At 34.0% G+C, this 19,957-nt stretch overlaps 1 protein-coding gene across 1 annotated transcript in view; it reads right to left on the minus strand.

Moving 5' to 3' along the window:
* Galnt13 (polypeptide N-acetylgalactosaminyltransferase 13) overlaps positions 1–19,957 on the minus strand; it is a 560,314-nt gene that overhangs the window by 446,500 nt on the left and 93,857 nt on the right. The window lies entirely within an intron of this gene.

The raw sequence follows: 19,957 nt of genomic DNA on the forward strand, positions 1-19,957 counted from the left end.
GGCATTGCATTAAACCTATAGAGAACTTTTGGTAATATCGCCATTTTGATGATGTTAGTTCTGCCTATCCATGAACAGGGTATATTTTTCCATCTTCTAAGATCTTCTTCTATTTCTCTCTTTAGGGTTCTGTAGTTTTCATTGTATAAGTCTTTCACCTCTTTTGTTAGGTTGATTCCCAAGTATTTTATTTTTTTTGAAGATATTGTGAATGGAGTGGTTGTACTCATTTCCATTTCAGAGGATTTGTCGCTGATATACAGGAATGCCTTTGATTTATGCGTGTTGATTTTATATCCTGCCACTTTGCTGAATTCATTTATTAGCTCTAATAGTTTCTTTGTAGACCCTTTTGGGTCTGCTAGGTATAGAATCATGTCATCTGCAAATAGTGATAATTTAAGTTCTTCTTTTCCTATTTTGATGCCTTTAATTTCTTTCGTCTGTCTAATTGCTCTGGCCAGTGTTTCGAGAACTATGTTGAACAGAAGTGGTGAGAGAGGGCATCCCTGTCTTGTTCCAGATTTTAGAGGGAATGCCTTCAGTTTTTCTCCATTCAGAATGATGCTAGCCTGAGGCTTAGCATAGATTGCTTTTACAATATTGAGGTATGTTCCTGTTATCCCTAGTTTTTCTAGAGTTTTGAACATAAAGGGATGCTGTACTTTGTCGAATGCTTTTTCCGCATCTATCGAGATGATCATATGGTTCTTATTTTTAAGTCTATTGATGTGGTGAATAACATTTATTGATTTCCGTATATTGAACCAGCCTTGCATCCCAGGGATGAATCCTACTTGATCATGGTGCACCATTTTTTTGATATGTTTTTGTATCCGATTCGCCAGAATTTTATTGAGGATTTTTGCATCTAGGTTCATTAGAGATATTGGTCTGAAGTTTTCTTTCTTTGAAGTGTCTTTGTCTTTGTCTTTGTTTTGCTCTTCTTTTTCAAGGATTTTGAGATGAAGTATGAGATCATTTATTTGTTGGTTTTTTCTTTTTTTAAGGAATGAACTCCAAGCAATGAATTTTCCTCTTAGAACTGCTTTCAATGTGTCGCATAGATTCCGATATGTTGTGTCTGTGTTTTCATTTATCTCTAAGAATTTTTTAATTTCCTCCTTGATGTCTTCTATAACCCATTGATCATTCAGTAACCTATTGTTCATTCTCCAAGTGATGTATGCTTTTTCCTTCCTTCTTTTATCGTTGATTTTCAGTTTCATTCCATTATGATCAGATAAGATGCATGGTATTATCTCTACTCCTTTATATTGTCTAAGAGTTGCCCTGTGACATAATATATGATCTATTTTTGAGAAGGATCCATGTGCTGCTGAGAAAAAAGTGTAACTGCTTGATGTTGGGTGGTATATTCTATATATGTCAATTAGGTCTAGGTTATTAATAGTGTTATTGAGTTCTATAGTTTCCTTATTCAACTTTTGTTTGGAAGGTCTGTCCAGTGGCGAGAGAGGTGTGTTGAAGTCTCCCATGATTATGGTGTGCTGGTCTATTAGACTCTTGAACTTGAGAAGAGTTTGTTTGACGAACATAGCTGCACCATTGTTTGGGGCATAAATATTTATGATTGTTATGTCTTGTTGGTGTGTGGTTCCCTTAAGCAGTATGTAGTGTCCCTCTTTATCCCTTTTGATTAACTTTGGCTTGAAATCTATTTTATTTGATATGAGTATGGACACTCCTGCTTGTTTCCGAAGTCCATATGAGTGATATGATTTTTCCCAACCTTTCACCTTCAGCCTATGTATGTCTTTTCCTATCAAATGCGTCTCCTGTAGGCAGCATATTGTTGGGTCTTGTTTTGTGATCCATTCTACTAGCCTGTGTCTCTTAATTGGTGAGTTTAAGCCATTAACATTTAGGGTTATTATTGAGATATGGGTTGTTCTTCCAGCCATATTTGTTTATTTCTGTTACTAAACATGGTTTGTTTTCCTCTTTGATTATTTCACCCTCTTTACTGTCCTACCTCCCACTGTTGGTTTTCATTGTTATTTTCCATTTCCTCTTCCTGTAATGCTTTGGCGAGGATGTTTTGAAGAGATGGTTTTCTAGCTGCGAATTCTTTAAACGTTTGTTTATCGTGGAAGGTTTTAATTTCATCTTCCATCCTGAAGCTTAATTTCGCTGGAAAAACAATTCTTGGTTGGAACCCATTTTCTTTCAGTGTTTGAAATATGTTATTCCAGGATCTTCTAGCTTTCAGAGTCTGTGTTGAAAGATCAGCTGTTATCCTGATTGGCTTACCCCTAAATGTAATCTGCTTCCTTTCTCTTGTAGCATTTAAAATTCTCTCCTTGTTCTGTATGTTGGGCATCTTCATTATAATGTGTCTAGCTGTGGATCTCTTATGATTTTGCACATTCGGCATCCTGTAGGCTTCTAGAATTTGGGATTCTGTCTCATTCTTCAAGTCTGGGAAGTTTTCTCATATTATTTCATTGAATAGACTGCTCATTCCTTTGGTTTGGAGCTCTGTACCTTCCTGTATCCCAATGACTCTTAAGTTTGGTCTCTTAATGTTATCCCATATTTCTTGGATGTTCTGCTCATGGTTTCTTAACAGTCTTGCTGAGCTGTCTATGTTCTTTTCCAGTTGAAATACTTTGTCTTCATTGTCTGATGTTCTATCTTCTAAGTGTTCTACTCTGCTGGTAGTATTCTCCATTGAGTTTTTAAGTTGGTTTATTGCTTCCTGCATTTCTAGGATTTCTGTTTGTTTGTTTTTTATAACCTCTATCTCCCTGTATAGTTGATCCTTTGCTTCCTGGATTTGTTTGCGTAATTCGTTGTCGAAGTGATCTTTCATTGTCTGATTTTGCTGTCTAATGTCTTCCTTGATACTCCAGATCATCTGAAGCATGTATATCCTGAATTCTTTATCTGACATTCCATCTGCTGCAGCTGTTACCTCTTCTAAAGTTGGTTGACCTGCATTGCTTGTGGTCCTTTCTTTCCTTATCTTTTCATACTGCTTGCGTATCTTTCCTGCAGGCGCGGGCGGCGGCTCTGCTCTCTCCTTATTCCAATTGGGGTGTTGTGGCTACCACGCCGGCAGGTCACTGGGCCTGTTCTGGGCACTGGCGGTGGCTCTGTTCTGTCCCTACTCCAATTGGGGTGACGAGTGTACCACGCCAGCAGGCCACCGGGCCTGATCCGCCGGTCGGTTGCAGGTTTGGCTACCCTGCAGGTGCGGAAATAGAAAAGGAGGGAGAACTTCCAAATTCATTCTATGAGGCCAACATCACCCTGATACCTAAACCAGACAAAGACACTTCAAAGAAAGAAAACTTCAGACCAATATCTCTAATGAACCTAGATGCAAAAATCCTCAATAAAATTCTGGCGAATCGGATACAAAAACATATCAAAAAAATGGTGCACCATGATCAAGTAGGATTCATCCCTGGGATGCAAGGCTGGTTCAATATACGGAAATCAATAAATGTTATTCACCACATCAATAGACTTAAAAATAAGAACCATATGATCATCTCGATAGATGCGGAAAAAGCATTCGACAAAGTACAGCATCCCTTTATGTTCAAAACTCTAGAAAAACTAGGGATAACAGGAACATACCTCAATATTGTAAAAGCAATCTATGCTAAGCCTCAGGCTAGCATCATTCTGAATGGAGAAAAACTGAAGGCATTCCCTCTAAAATCTGGAACAAGACAGGGATGCCCTCTCTCACCACTTCTGTTCAACATAGTTCTCGAAACACTGGCCAGAGCAATTAGACAGACGAAAGAAATTAAAGGCATCAAAATAGGAAAAGAAGAACTTAAATTATCACTATTTGCAGATGATATGATTCTATACCTAGCAGACCCAAAAGGCTCTACAAAGAAACTATTAGAGCTAATAAATGAATTCAGCAAAGTGGCAGGATATAAAATCAACACGCATAAATCAAAGGCATTCCTGTATATCAGCGACAAATCCTCTGAAATGGAAATGAGGACAACCACTCCATTCACAATATCTTCAAAAAAAATAAAATACTTGGGAATCAACCTAACAAAAGAGGTGAAAGACTTATACAATGAAAACTACAGAACCCTAAAGAGAGAAATAGAAGAAGATCTTAGAAGATGGAAAAATATACCCTGTTCATGGATAGGCAGAACTAACATCATCAAAATGGCGATATTACCAAAAGTTCTCTATAGGTTTAATGCAATGCCAATCAAAATCCCAATGGCATTTCTTGTAGAAATAGAGAAAGCAATCATGAAATTCATATGGAAAAATAAAAGACCCAGAATAGCAAAAACAATGCTAAGCAGGAAGTGTGAATCAGGCGGTATAGCGATACCAGACTTCAAACTATACTACAGAGCAATAGTAACAAAAACAGCATGGTACTGGTACCAAAACAGGCGGGTGGACCAATGGTACAGAATAGAGGACACAGAAACCAATCCACAAAACTACAACTACCTTATATTTGATAAAGGGGCTAAAAGCATGCAATGGAGGAAGGATAGCATCTTCAACAAATGGTGCTGGGAAAACTGGAAATCCATATGCAACAAAATGAAACTGAATCCCTTTCTCTCGCCATGCACAAAAGTGAATTCAAAATGGATCAAGGAGCTTGATATCAAGTCAGAGACACGCCGTCTGATAGAAGAAAAAGTTGGCTACGATCTACATTCGGTGGGGTCGGGCTCCAAATTCCTCAATAGGACACCCATAGCACAAAAGTTAATAACTAGAATCAACAAATGGGACTTACTCAAACTAAAAAGTTTTTTCTCAGCAAAAGAAACAATAAGAGAGGTAAATAGGGAGCCTACACCCTGGGAACAAATCTTTACTCCTCACACTTCAGATAGAGCCCTAATATCCAGAGTATACAAAGAACTCAAAAAATTAGACAATAAGAGAACAAACAACCCAATCAACAAATGGGCCAAGGACCTGAACAGACACTTCTCAGAGGAGGACATACAGTCAATCAACAAGTACATGAAAAAATGCTCACCATCTCTAGCTGTCAGAGAAATGCAAATCAAAACCACCCTAAGATACCATCTCACTCCAGTAAGATTGGCAGCCATTATGAAGTCAAACAACAACAAGTGCTGGCGAGGATGTGGGGAAAAGGGTACACTTGTACATTGCTGGTGGGACTGCAGATTGGTGCAGCCAATTTGGAAAGCAGTATGGAGATTTCTTGGAAAGCTGGGAATGGAGCCACTTTTTGACCCAGCTATTCCCCTTCTTGGTCTATTCCCTAAAGACCTAAAAAGAGCATGCTACAGGGACACTGCTACATCGATGTTCATAGCAGCACAGTTCACAATAGCAAGACTGTGGAACCAACCTAGATGCCCTTCAATAGACGAATGGATAAAAAAAAATGCGGCATTTATACACAATGGAGTATTACTCTGCATTAAAAAATGACAAAATCATAGAATTTACAGGGAAATGGATGGCATTAGAGCAGATTATGCTAAGTGAAGCTAGCCAATCCCTAAAAAACAAATGCCAAATGTCTTCTTTGATATAAGGAGAGTAACTAAGAACAGAGTAGGGACGAAGAGCAGGAGAAGAAGATTAACATTTAACAGGGATGAGAGGTGGGAGGGAAAGGGAGAGAGAAGGGAAATTGCATGGAAATGGAAGGAGACCCTCAGGGTTATACAGTGGAGGGGGTAGAGAGAGAGGAGGGGAGGGGAGGGGAGAGGTGGGGAGGGGGGAGGGTGGAGGATGGGAAAGGCAGGGGAGCACAACAGACACTAGTATGGCAATATGTAAATCAATGGATGTGTAACTGAGGTGATTCTGCAATCTGTGTATGGGGTGAAGGTGGGAGTTCATAACCCACTTGAATCAAAGTGTGGAATATGATATGTCAAGAAATTTGTAATGTTTTGAACAACCCACAATAAAAAATTAAAAAAAAATAAGTGAGAATCTTAAAATCACTTAATTTCTGAGTACTAGATTCCTCAGTTTCAAAATAGAGTGAGTAAAATCTGACATGCTTTCTTCATTGCACTTAGCTATGAAGAATAAAATAGGCTAAAAATACATTGATGAAAAATGAACTTTGGGAGAATAAATTTAACCAATGTACAGATAAATGTCAATAAAAGAATGTTATTTTATTAAAAACATAAGAACTTGAAGATTATATATTTATCATAATTAAAGTTCATTTCAGATTTTCAAAAGGTATATATAATGAAATGCCTAAAATGTTTGGCAGAGAAACATAAATACTTTTGGTAGTCACCAACTGAAAATTATTTGTATGTGTGTTTAGGCAATAAAAAAAAATCACTGCATTCTTTACAAATTACTTGGAAGCTAAGTAGAATTTTCAGTGTTAATATTATAAATAACACCTTAATATTTATAAATAAAAAAATTCCAAACAAGCACAAAAGTAGTAATCAACTGAGTAATTTCCACGGATAGTATTCTTAAGTTCACATTTAAATCAAAACCTTTCATTTTCCCTTTAAGAACTCTCACAGTTTCTGTGATTCAGCACAGTCTAGCTACACCATGAGCTCAGAGTCTTATAAGGTTGAACTGAAGATGTTGTCCAGGCCATGTTCCTTTCTAGAGTTTAGGATTCTCTTGAAAGCTCTAATTAGCAAATTCAGTTTCTTGCAGTAGCGGGATGAGATCCCTATTTTGTTCTTGGCTGTTTTCTGAGGGCTGATCTGAAAGTCTCAAAGCCACTCACAGTTCCTTGCCACAGGGTCCTCTCTTGACATGGGGCCTTACTACTTCTAGGATAACAGGAGAATATTTCTGTCTAGGAAGGTCTCAGTCACTCTTTTTTAAAGTTTGTTCTTTTTAGATATACATGACAGTAGAATGTATTTTGACATATTATACACACACGGAGTAAAACTTATTCTAATTAGGATCCCATTCTTGTGGTTGTACGTGATGTGGAATTTCAGGCCAGTCACTCTTAAAAGCATATGTGATTAGGTCAGCATCTCCCAAAACAGTGTTTGTTACCAATTTAAAATCAGTTGATTTGGAACATTAACATATCTGCAGAATCTCTCCCTTTTGTCTATACAGTTGAAACTACTCACAATAATAACATCATATAACATCCACCAGTCTGCTCACATTCATTTGAATGGGTTGACACAAGAATTAGAGACACTGGGGACTGTATTATAAAGCTGCTCATTACCTAGATCCAAGGTGTACCCATCAGTAATATCCCTGGAAAGCTTGGGTGTTTACCATGGCTACTCCCTCGTGTGCTCTGAACTCTATAGTCCTGGAAGACCACTGTAAGCTTGGCCTGCCTTTTTGAAAATTGGCAATCACCTGAAAAATAAATTCGTGCAGAATACTGAATTCCCCTCTCTGTATTTCCCTTTCTTCTAGCATCTTTCCCCCTCATATGCTCCCTATCTTAATAATGATTTGACTTACAAACAGGTTGGGTGTGAGATTTTTAAATTTTTATTTTACTTCATTAAAAAACATATCACTGAGGTTTCTAGTAGTTCTCTTTAGGAATGCTAATCTGCAAGAAGATGGTCCACTATTCTTGGCACACAAAATCCATCTTCTGGTATGTTCAGCACTTGTATTCACCAATGGTTATCATTTATTTGCAATATCTAAAATGTTATTAAAAAGAAGCTACTGGTAAAATTTGGGAATTCTTTTATTTCAATCAGTAAAATTTGTAGTGGATTAATTAGAAAATAGATTTAAAACAACACCTTTTAAATTTAATCTTCAACTTAAATGTAAATTTGGTTGATAATAACCTACTACCTCCAGGAAAACAACAATTTTGCATATATATCAGATATAATCTTTTAAAGCTTTCTCTACTTAAAATAAGTGATTATTTGCATTTTAATAATGAGGTATAAATAGAAATACCTTTCATTTTTAGGTTTAGACTGGTCCAATAAGCTTTGATAATTAAGAATTTCACAGGATTATTCTAATGTAAAATTTTTGAGAGGATAGTAGGGTTTGAATCCAGTTTTACTTTACCACTGAACTACATAACCACCCCTTTTAATTTTAAGACAGGGTTTAACTAAGTTGCTTAGGTTCTTGCTAAGCTGAAGCTGGCCTCAAACTTATGATCTTCCCGTCTAAAAATTACTAAATTTGTCATTCCATTTTTTCTAACTTTAAATGCATTTTGGGGCTGGGACTAATAAAAAATAAATTTGTAACAAACAACTTTAGTTCCTAAATAGAGCATTTTAAAACATAGAGTGAAATACAGTGTAACATTTAGGTGTTTTGAGTTATCTAGACAATTTTCTGTGCATTATAAATTGACTTCACATGCTTGGTAAAAACTATAAAATGAATTAGTCATAAATGTATCGCTTTCTGAATTTCTTAATTCATAAAAAAAGATTAGACTAAACTTTCCTAAACAAATAAATGCTTCTCCAGACTATATCATGTCTGATTTCATGGTATGTTTTCTAATAAAGTAGACATTTGCAAGGTTTTAATGTTTTAATGAGTGAAGAAAATTATTAGAGATGTGCAAAAAAAAATCATGATTCCATGCTTTTGTGATTATGTCAAAAAGTCTCTTAATGTTATATATTACTGAAAAGAATCAATAAAAATTAAAAAGAAAACATGCAATCATGGTCATTAGTTTACTTCTTCTCGCCTCCAGGAGAACATTTAATTTAGCTAACAGGCCTGGGTGATGAGGCTGCACTCAGACCACATGGACTTTTTGCTATTACTGCTACCATGAGTTTTCTGCTGCACTTTCCTTTCTAAAATAAAAAAAAAAAAGTGTAAGGACTGTATTATTTTCACAGACTACAATGAAAACACAGGATACTATATTACAAACATACTTTATTTAGTAGAAATGTTACTAGGAACAGTTTTACATTTGCTCTAGACCCACCCAGGCTTACTGCATTAGGGAAACACTTGTATGAATCTAGAAGCCTGGCTGGAAACAAGTTATAAAATCCGATTACTCACTGTTAAGGATGAACTCCACTTTATCCATACATGTAATTTTTAATGAATTATATGTAAAATGAATATTTTGTTATCAAAGTATCTTGTCCTATTCCATTTTAGTAGGACTCAAGTAAGTTACAAAATGCATTATTTTTCAATAGGATTAAACATTCCTTACATTCACTAATATTTTATTTTCAACAAAGTACCTTTTGTGCTAAAAATTTTCTTTAAAATTAAAAGGTGCATAGTAGCACACAATTATAAATACATATGAGATATTAAAATAAAATAATTATAACTTTCAAGTACTTTCACTTGGTGATACTCAAATGTTTAAATAAACACCATGATTGCTATTTTTCTAGTTATTTACAAGAATTTATAGATTGAAAACATATCATAAAAACATAGCAATGATAATTTACTCATTTATCAAACTCTAAAACAAAATAATAAAATACTATTATTTAACTGAAAGGTTTAGTTCTCCAAGAAAAGGGTTTAGCCATACGATTAATATCTCATTTATGTGATTTCACTCTCCTATAGTTTTAAACATATTGTAAATGCCATTGGCCTTCCACATTGTTATTTCTATCTTTGGAATTAACTACAAGGTTGTTCCTAATAAAAAAGTAGGGTATTTGATGATCTTCAGTATACTGATTTATAACAATAGTGCTTCTCAGTAACATTGGTAATAATTTCAAAGATTCCTTGTGTGGAAATGGAAATGTGAGTTACAGAACTGAATCATTTCTTCGGGGCATCACTGCCAGGAACAGCAGAAATGAGAACCTAATGCAGGTGAAGCCCATCCTCTTGAAACTTCTGCACAACACTGCTCCTCTAACACAGTATACAGTCACTAATTTAATGACAGTGATATCTTCAGAGAAATGCATGGTTAGACAATTTATGCATTGTTTGAATATCATAGAATATACTTACACAAACCTAGAAGATGTAGCACACCTCACACCTAGGCCTACATAGTATACCTTCTGCTCTAGGCTGAGAACTTGCACAGCATGTAACCATGCAGAATACTATATGCAACTACAAAACAATGGTAAGCTTTTGTGTTTCTAAAAATAGCAAAATGTTGAAAAGTAAATATATAGTTATTAAAGATAAAAATGGTATATCTGTCAATACCATGTTGCTTTTGTTACCATGGCTCTGAAAAGCAGGTATTGTGATGCCTCCAGCTTTGCTCTTTTTTGCTCAAGATTGCTTTGGCTATTCAGAGTCATTTGTGCTTCCATATGAATTTTAGGATAGCTTTTGTTAGCACTGTGAAGAATGTCCTAAGCATTCTGATGGGGATTGCACTGAATTTACAGATTTCTTTGGGTAGTATGAACATCTTAACAATATTAATTCTCCTAATCTACAAACATGGGAGGTCTTTGTACCTTTTAATGTCTTCTTCAGTTTCTTTCTTTCATATTTTACAATTTTTATTGTAGAGGTCTTTCACATCCTAAGTTAGGTTTATTCCTATGTGTTTTAGGTTTATTCCTAGGTATTCCTAGGTGGTTACTGTGAATGAGATTATTTTCCTGATTTCTTTTTAAGTGAGTTCATTACTGCATATAAAAAAGCTACTTATCTTTGTATGTTGATGTTGAAACTTAATATTTTATTGATTGTATCAATTCTAATAGTCTTTGGGTAGGATATTTAGGTTCTTCTATGTATATAATCATGTCATTTACAAATAGAGATAATTTGACTTCCTCCTTTCTGATTAATATACTTCTTTTTTCTTTCTCTTGCCTGGTTGATCTGGCTAAAATTTCTAGTATTATACTGAACAAGAATATTCACATGTAGAAGATGAAACCTGACCCCTTTCTCTCACCCCATAGGAAAATCAAATCAAAATGGATTACAGCCCTTAATGTAAGCAGCACTGAAACTACCAGAGGAAAACATGCAGAAAAAAACTTTAAGATATTGTGCAGGAAAAGATCTCCTGATAAGAACTACAATAATAGGAAATAAAAGAAAAAAAATTAACAAATGAAATTATATAAAATTAAATTTCTTCACAGCAAAGGAAACAAAGAAAGACACACTGACGAGACAACCTACAGCATCAGATAAACTCTTTACCAGCTACTCGCCCAACAAAGGATTAATATCCAGAATATATTAAAACCTAAAAAAACATAACACATAAAGTCAATCCAATTTAAAAATGGACAAATGATCTGGACCGACAATTCTCAAAAGAATAAATACAAATGGTCAATATATACATAAAAAATGCTCAGTAATTCTAGCCCTCAGGGAAATGCACATCAATAATATAACAAGACCCCAACTCATTCCAGTTAGAATAACCATAATAAAAAAGATGATGATGATGATGATGATGATAATAATAATAATAATAGATGCTAATAAGGATGTGGAGAAAAAGGAAACCTATACACACTGGTGATAACGTAAGTTAGTATAGCCACTATGGAAATCTGTATGAATGCTTCTCAAAAGTTTAAAAATAGAGCTACAAAATGATTCAGCTATAGTATTCTATAGTATTCTGTGGTATGTATCTGAAGGAATTAAAGGCAGCATAGCACAGAAATATCAGCATGCCCATGTGTATTGTAGTATTATTCACAATAGGTAAAATATAAAACCAAACTAAGTGTCTGTCAGTGAAGAAATGGATAAAGAAAATATGTTATATGTACACAATGAAATTATTACTGAGGCATAAGTGGAAATATCACATTGAATCCCACTGATCTGTACAATTAATAGGTGATGGTAATTATAATAAAAAAGAATATCACTAATTTCAAAAAACAGTACACTGGTGTAGATAACTTGTCATAAATGAACTTACAGGACTGGAAGTTGCTGTGGGTGTGTCAGTGAGTGATCAGTGAGTGAATGTTGCAGTCTAAGATGCTACTAGTCCTCAGTTTAGACTTTATAAACACTGGACACTTAGACTATACTATCCTTACTTTCTTTCTTTCTTCAATAATAAATTAACTTTTTACTATATGAACTTTTATTTACTTATTTTAATTTTGGCCATTTCTAATAATGCCTAACTTCAAACACACTATATAGCTGTACAAAAATATTTTCTCCCTGTATCCTTATAAGACTTAATTTTTTTTTGCATTCTTAATTTTTCTATTCTCTTTCACTTAAAGTTTTTATTGTTGTTGTTGTTGTTAAAATAAGACACAAACATACGCATTAACCTAAGACTACACAGCTTCAGTACCACGTCCACATCTTGTCCCACCGGAAGATCTTCAGGGGCAATAGTACCTATGGAGCTATCATCTGGTAGGATGACAGCACCTTCTCCTGGAATGCCTTCTGAGGGACCTTCTTGTGGCTGTCTAAAGAAGATGTCACTCTTTTCATAAACATATTCATAGTGGTTTGCTTGTTTTATACATTAACTTATAATCAGAGTATGGTCCATGTTTTCAAACATTTTAAGAAGTTTATTGAATTTACCAAATATTTTGCTAAACCCTTCACTGTAAATGTTCTTGGGAGTTCTTTTTCTGCTGCTAAAGTTTCCTTTCCCCTTGCCTTTTCTTCAGCTATATGTTGACTAGGCAGTAGGAATTTTTCAGATCCACTACAATCTTATGGGATCACCATCATATAGACATTCTATTGTTGACCAAAATTATTATGCGATGCATAACTACAGCATAATTATTTGCCTATAAGTCAATATCCACCACTAATTTACAAACCTTTTTTGTTTAACAGCAGGAATTACACCAAATTCATTCATTTCTTATAGAGCAGTAAAATAGTGCTCTACAAATAATTTATCATCTTAAGAATCGAGGCACAATCCCTGAGAAAGAAATGTTCCATACACTCCTCTGCAAATATACTCTTCTTCAAATTCTGCTTACCTCCCCAGCACAGCCTCAGATATCATAATTGACCTGAATGGAATGGCTTCTCTTGGTCCCTCATTCTACTTATGTTTTAGACAGCATTTTTTGCTGCTGTGACCAAAACACCTGGTAAGAACAATTTTAGGACGAAAAGTTTATTTGAGGGCTCATAGTTTCAGTCCATATGTAACCGGCTTTCTACCACAGGGCTTCAGGTAAAGCAGAACATCTTGGTGGAAGAGTGTAGTGGAGGGAAGCAGGAGGCAGAGAGAGAGCAACTCCACTCACCAGTGACAAAATATATACCCCAAATATATACCCAAGATATATACCCCAAAGGCATGTCCCTAATGACCTACCTGCCTTTAGTTACCACTCAATCCTTATCAGGGATTAATTCGCTAACTGGGTTTGGGCTATCATAACCTAATCATTCTACCTGTAAACCTTCTTGCATTGTCTCACACCTGAGCTTTTGAGGAACACCTAATCTAAACCATAGCAACCTATCTATTTAGGCTTATCTTCAGGCTTATGTGCCTTCAATTCACCAAATCTTAGCTATTTTTCTTATTATCTGTGATCACAATCCAGCCCTGCCCAGCCAATGGGTTGATTGGAATGAGTATTCCCAACATCATAAAATAAATATTCTGACCATCTCCCATTGAAGCATTCCATTAGGCTTCAATTTTTGTAAAATTTTTCCTACGACTTGTTCTGGTTGAGTATTTTGGAGAACATTTTGCTGAGCTGAACACTGGGGTGGTTTTATATAAAGCTGTCCTACTTTTTGTTGCTCTATTTCCCAAAGGTCAGGTGAACATATGGCTCCAGAGATTTGGAAGCTACTATGAGCAAGTTTAATCAGAACATTGGGCACCTATCCCAAATGGAAGTCAATTCACTGGCTTCAATTGTTTTCTTCTTCCTACGGGATACTTAAGCTTTAGGCTAATAGCCAATTTGTGCTTCAATCTTCTCAACAAAAGTTGAAACAATAGTTATCACCATTGTATACCACTTTCATAAAATACTAGTATGAATTAGTTCAAGGTTACAGAAAAAAAGGTTTTTAGTTCTGTGTTGTTGGCTATATGACTAGGAAAGTACATGTTAGATTATTCTTTTAGTGTTATATTAGCACTGCTTTGAGACATTTATCATTCCATATTCTCAATGCCCACTCTTTTATTTTCCAAAGTAATAGAGCACTACTATACATGATAAATGTCAGATGAGATTCTAATACATATTGTTAAAAACATGATAAACTCTTATAATAAGGATTTCTAAAATTTACCATCCACCAATTTCTATTTTTACATTACATACCAAAAGACTTTATTCTAAGAAGCCAAATAAATCAAAAGTGCATATTATTTATTCATATATTTACTAGAACTTTACCTTATATCACAAAGATTTAGGATTCTAACATTGGAAATTCACATTGACATTGACAATGGGGTGAGGAAAGGATGTCTAATACAAATTTTACTGCAAATATCACTGAAGCTTCTCACTCTTCTGTGATAACTTGCCACCTTTCTTATATCTCTCTAAGCTTTGTCTTTTCTTTATTCAAAATTGCCTGACTGAGAATCCCAGATCTACCATTAACTAATTATTCAACCTTGAGAAAGTTATTTAACTTCGCTGTACCTTAGATTTTTATATCTGACAAATAGAAATAAAAAATAATCATCAACCCTCAAATGGATTAAATGAAATAATACGTGCTCTATATAGAACTATCCATAGAAAGCCTTTGATAAATGGTACTTAAATTTTTAATGTTAGATCAAGGAAGATTAATTTCTGATTTTCTATTTCAACCAACACATTTCCACATATTGTTCTTTTTAAAAATATCTTCAGGTAAACATCATCTTTCTCATACTATAACTAATGCTATTATCTTCTATTTCTGTACTTGAATTTGTCTAACGCACCATGCATTCTAAGACCATACGGATATGTCTTAAGTAAAATCACTTCAATAAGCACCTTTCACTTTCTTCGACTTCCAAATAAATTCCTAAGACATATGAGGGCAAGAAATGTGCATCTTTTATTGCTACAGTATTTTGCCATGTGCATACATATAGTGAAAGGTCACAGATAACTCTCCATTCTCTCCTTAGAATGGCCCTGGGCTTTGCCATGTTCATATACCTTTCCTCACCATAATACACCTTTCCAAAAATATCATTTCACATCTTTACAGATACCTAAATTGTATCAACTAGTCAGCTTCAAAGAGAAAGAAGTCTCTTCATATGCTTATGTCTTTGCACACTACATCCAAAGAAGGAAAATAAAATTGATGGGCTTTTATAAAAAAAAAATTGAGCATAAATGCTTACTGATTATTGCCACAGTGGAGGGAAGATAAATAAATAAATACTGAGTGAAGACTATGCACTCTCTATTCTCCATTTCTTTCTTTCTGACCATCTCAAGCAATAGAAAACTATGATTTAAGACTTAAGTTTAAAATATACAATGCAAATCTATCTAATTTTCATTCCTTGACTGCATATCCATCTATCTTGAAACCATTTGGGAAGGCAAAGATTAATCAAATTTAATATATATATTATCACACTTTTAAAGTTCAATTTAAATCCAACATGATGATTCTCAAAAAGAGAATAGTTCATCACCTTTTACTACCATTTCTGGCATTTGCTGCTTATTCAACTCTATATATTTCATGTTTTATGCATAAATCATTTTTGTCATTTAAATTAGTTCCCTGAGTTCAATTAAAAAATAAATTATACAAAGACTTAAAAGGTTTGTAGTCTTTACTTTAGGTGCTCAGTATCCTTGTAAGTTTTCCTCAAGTCTTGGGGTGCACACAGGTTACTCAGTAGGATCATCAACTTCATAAGATCAGCTACTTAGGCAACATTGCTAGCTTAATAGCTAGTTTATTCCATCACTGCCCTGTTTTTAAATTTCTGGTCTATGATCAATCTAATTTTCCATCAAAAGATGAAAGGAGATTTTGTTTGAGCAACAAACACAAGGGAATACTATTCAGTCTTTTAAATGAAGGAAGTTCTATCATTTATGACTATATGGGTGAACCTGGAGGACATGAGGCTAAGTAAAATAAGCCAGGAACAGAAAGACAAGTACTGTAAAAACTTACTTATCTGTGGACCTCAAAACAATCAAACAGAAAAAAAAACATATGGCACATGGTGATTACTAGGTCCTGGGTGGGTAGGGAATGAAGAGTTGGGAAAAAGATTCAGTTTGAGAGAAAGGAGGAATGTTTTAAGATCTACTATACCCTAGGATTAATGTAGACAGCATAATAATATATTGTATATTTTTAAACAACTAAGACTAAATTTGTTTCACCAAAAAATGTGGTTAAATGAGATGATAGTTATTTTAATTAATTTGATTTAGTCATCCTTTATTTTATACCTATATGAAAACAGCACATTTTACTCTATACATACACAGTTATGATTTGTTAATTAAAATAATATTGATTTAAAATATATATATATGTATATATATATTTATTTATTTAAATGCTGGCTCATGGTGTTGCTTCCCGCACCTCATGTCCTTAAGGGACTTAATGCTGAATGCATGTATTGTCTGAGAGCCCTTACAACATACCTCTTTGTTTGTCTAACCCTTGACTAACTTTAACAAAAGATGCAATAGGATGGTCAGAAAACTAAAGATGTCATAATATCACTACCTGCAAAGAATACATTTTATCGGTTTGAAGTCAATTACCTCCAAATTCATGGTGAGTGCCCACCTTATCTAATATAATGCCCAAAAAGTTAAGGGGCAAATTGTATTTCTTTTATTGTCTACAAGGTCAAGTCTATGAGGGCATTTATCAGCACCTAGTTTTGTAGTATAATTCCTCCAAAAAATCCCTAGCTTCTTGCTATGCCATGAGTAAACATGCCAAAATAATAAATAGAAGAATAGGCTCTATTAATTTAAATTTTAATATAATTTAAATATGTGTCTATATATTTACATATATATTTCATCTATTAAAAGTTTGAGATCTTTGATTTAAATTTAGATATAATTTAATCATTTGTATGTACATGTAGATATGTGTATATATATATATCATCTCTCTAATTAAAATATAAGATCTTTCAATTTAAGGGTCATGCCTAATATTAACCTTCTATGCTTAGAAAACATTTTGCTTAATATTCATTTTGTTTCCAAAGAATAGACAGTAAGCCCAACAAATTTCCATTCGTAATCTTTCAACAGCCTAACAACTTCACATAAAGAGATTATGAGCTTCTCAATCTAAAGTGAGACTGAATTCATATTTCACAAAAAACTTTCCCCTTTTATTTCCAGCCAATTCCTCTTGCCACAGGTTTTTCCCAATTTTATTTAAATTATGTAAGCATTTTTATATTTGCTTACACCAGAGATCTGGATCTCATTCTGATTTTTTCTACTCTTTCATTCTTCAGGGCCAGCCTGTACCAAGACCTCTTCATTATGTGTATAAATGGATCACAGTTACATACACTTCTCTCCATCTCTTCCTCCTAAGTTCAAATGCATTTGAACTACTATAATAATCCCCTTATTGGTTCCCATGCTTATCCTTTTATTTCCTTCCAAACTAATTTCCAAACAATACTCAGAATGAGATTTTTATTATGTTTTTATTAGCACATGTCAATTATACTTTATATATATATATATATATATATATATATCATATCTAATTATGTCATTTCCTCTGATCTCTTTCCTCTACTGAAAATATTCTTCAATGTCTTTTCAGTATACTTTGGATGAACTCCAAAGTTTCACCAGGACCTAGTAGATTCTCAAGAGCTGTCTGTTGCCCACCTTTTCATAACTCTTCTTCATGTATCTTGCTATACACAATGAGCCACAATTCCCTGGGCATTCTGAACTCTTTCATAGGTTTTTCACAAACAAGAGATGTTTGTGCTTGTTAAAACACTAGTATAGAATTCTGTCTTCTATTTGGATGTGAAAATTTCATCCCTATATTGGAATAAATATGGGTTAAAGGATTTAAGGAAAGGAAACTAAAAATAAATGTCCAAAACAACTTTACAATTGCAAATGTCCAAAATTCAAATTAGGAAACTGTTGCCACAAGCAATTCTCCAGGTTAGTGATTTACAAATGTGTGACCACCAAATCCCTATGTTTATATTGTTGGTGTTTACTAAAGGATTAAGTACATTGTTACAATGCAAGCACTTATTGATTAGCATATGTGATGTCTAATTTACACAAGAACATCTCATTTGGAGGAGTGCCACTCATTCTCTTTTATAAAAAAAAAGTAAATTATATTATTTAGTTTGTCATATTTTTCCTGTTTTGTAAGTCCAAAGTCAAATGAAAGTTTTGCAGTTTCTAGGTGCAATTTTTATAAAGTGAGCAACCTCCATGTTAATGCATGTAAGTTTTTGCATATTTTGAAACCAACTGTTTACTATACAAAGCAAATATAAGGTAATGATTTGGAATGGAGTCAAAGTTGGGATGTTGTTATCGTCTTACTGCCAGATCAAACAGGCTCCTGCCCAGTGTTTCTGTACCTCATCATTGGTAATGCTATCTAGCAATTTCACATTGCTTGTAGATAATGCTTATAAATCTGGCCACAGGCCAACTTCAGAACAACCACAAAAATGGAAAAGTGCTCTGATCTGAACAAGCATGCTGAGATCATATAACTACTTACACCAAGGAAACTAAATACAGCCAAAGATTTCCAATAAAAATGCAGCATTGCAAAGCATTGCCAAATCCCAGCTTCCTATTGAATAGCATCTTAATAAATAATGAAACAGTAAAATGTATCAGGCCAACAGGCTTGAAAAGCCTTCTGGGAGAGATGCAGTTAGAACATGTTTCATGTGGTGTCAGGCAGTGATTGGGATAAACTCTTCTTGTTCTATAATTTTGTCATTAACAAATGTGTTAAACAGATGCAGCCTACTAAAGTTACAATTTAAAAAAGCATAGAAAAGTTAATCATGTTTTCTAGAACTTGTTTAATGTTTTGTATCTTGCCCTTCAATGTTAAGAAGCTACATGATGGGTACTGTGTTTAGTGCTGAAAATACAACAAATGAGTTGAAAAATTATCCTCTTCAGGAACTCAAAGGAAATAAAGTCATAAATAAATTATTAAAGCTTGCTTGTTTGTTTGTTTGTTTGTATTTTGTGGTTCTTAGGATGGAACTCAGGGCTTCAAGCATCCTAAGCAAGTACTCTATCACTAAGCTACATCCCAAGCCCTATTAATGTTTAAATAAAAACTGAAATAAAACAGAAATACCATATGAACACAAAGGGAAGTAGTCATACAGTTAAACATAGAGAAGGTATGTTGTACATGATGTTGGGGTAAGGGGGCGCGTCTGGGCAGGGAACTACTGAAAAAACTTTAAGAGAATTACATTTGAACTTACTTTGGAGGAAAGAAGACTTAAGCAAGAAGTAAGGGGCCTTTTCTTAAAAAAGGGATCCTCTTTGCTGAGATTTAGAAATAATGAGTATATTTTGTTATTCAAGAATGCACATTTTAGTAAATCAAGACTAATAAATAATAATAAAAATAAGAGTTAGTACTCATTTGGGACTTTACTTTTTGCTGTTAGTGTTATATACAAATAATCACATTTAATCATATCAATTAAATGCAATTATTTACAAATTTTTTAGATAAAAGGGCCCAAGGCACTGAATAGTTAAGTAGCTTTCTCAAGTTAAAAAAAAAAAAATCAGCAAAAGGATTTGATCCTGAATAGTTTTTCCAAAAAAATGCATGCATATTTGATTACAGAAATCCATGTAGAGGTTAAAAAAATATAGTAAGAGATATGAATAATAGACTGTATAGTATTAATAACAGACATGATATTGCAAAAGATTAGTGAACTCGATGATAATGAAATCAGTTCAAAAAACAGTAAACAATAAAAAGAGACATACAGTACAATAAACTGTATGTCTATAACTATAGACTGTATGTCTATAGTTATAAAAAA

The sequence above is a fragment of the Marmota monax genome, unplaced genomic scaffold (assembly GCF_021218885.2).
Source record: "Marmota monax isolate L192 unplaced genomic scaffold, Marmota_monax_Labrador192_F-V1.1 WCK01_AAM20220418_F8-fsc00048, whole genome shotgun sequence".
Classification (NCBI taxonomy): domain Eukaryota; kingdom Metazoa; phylum Chordata; class Mammalia; order Rodentia; family Sciuridae; genus Marmota; species Marmota monax.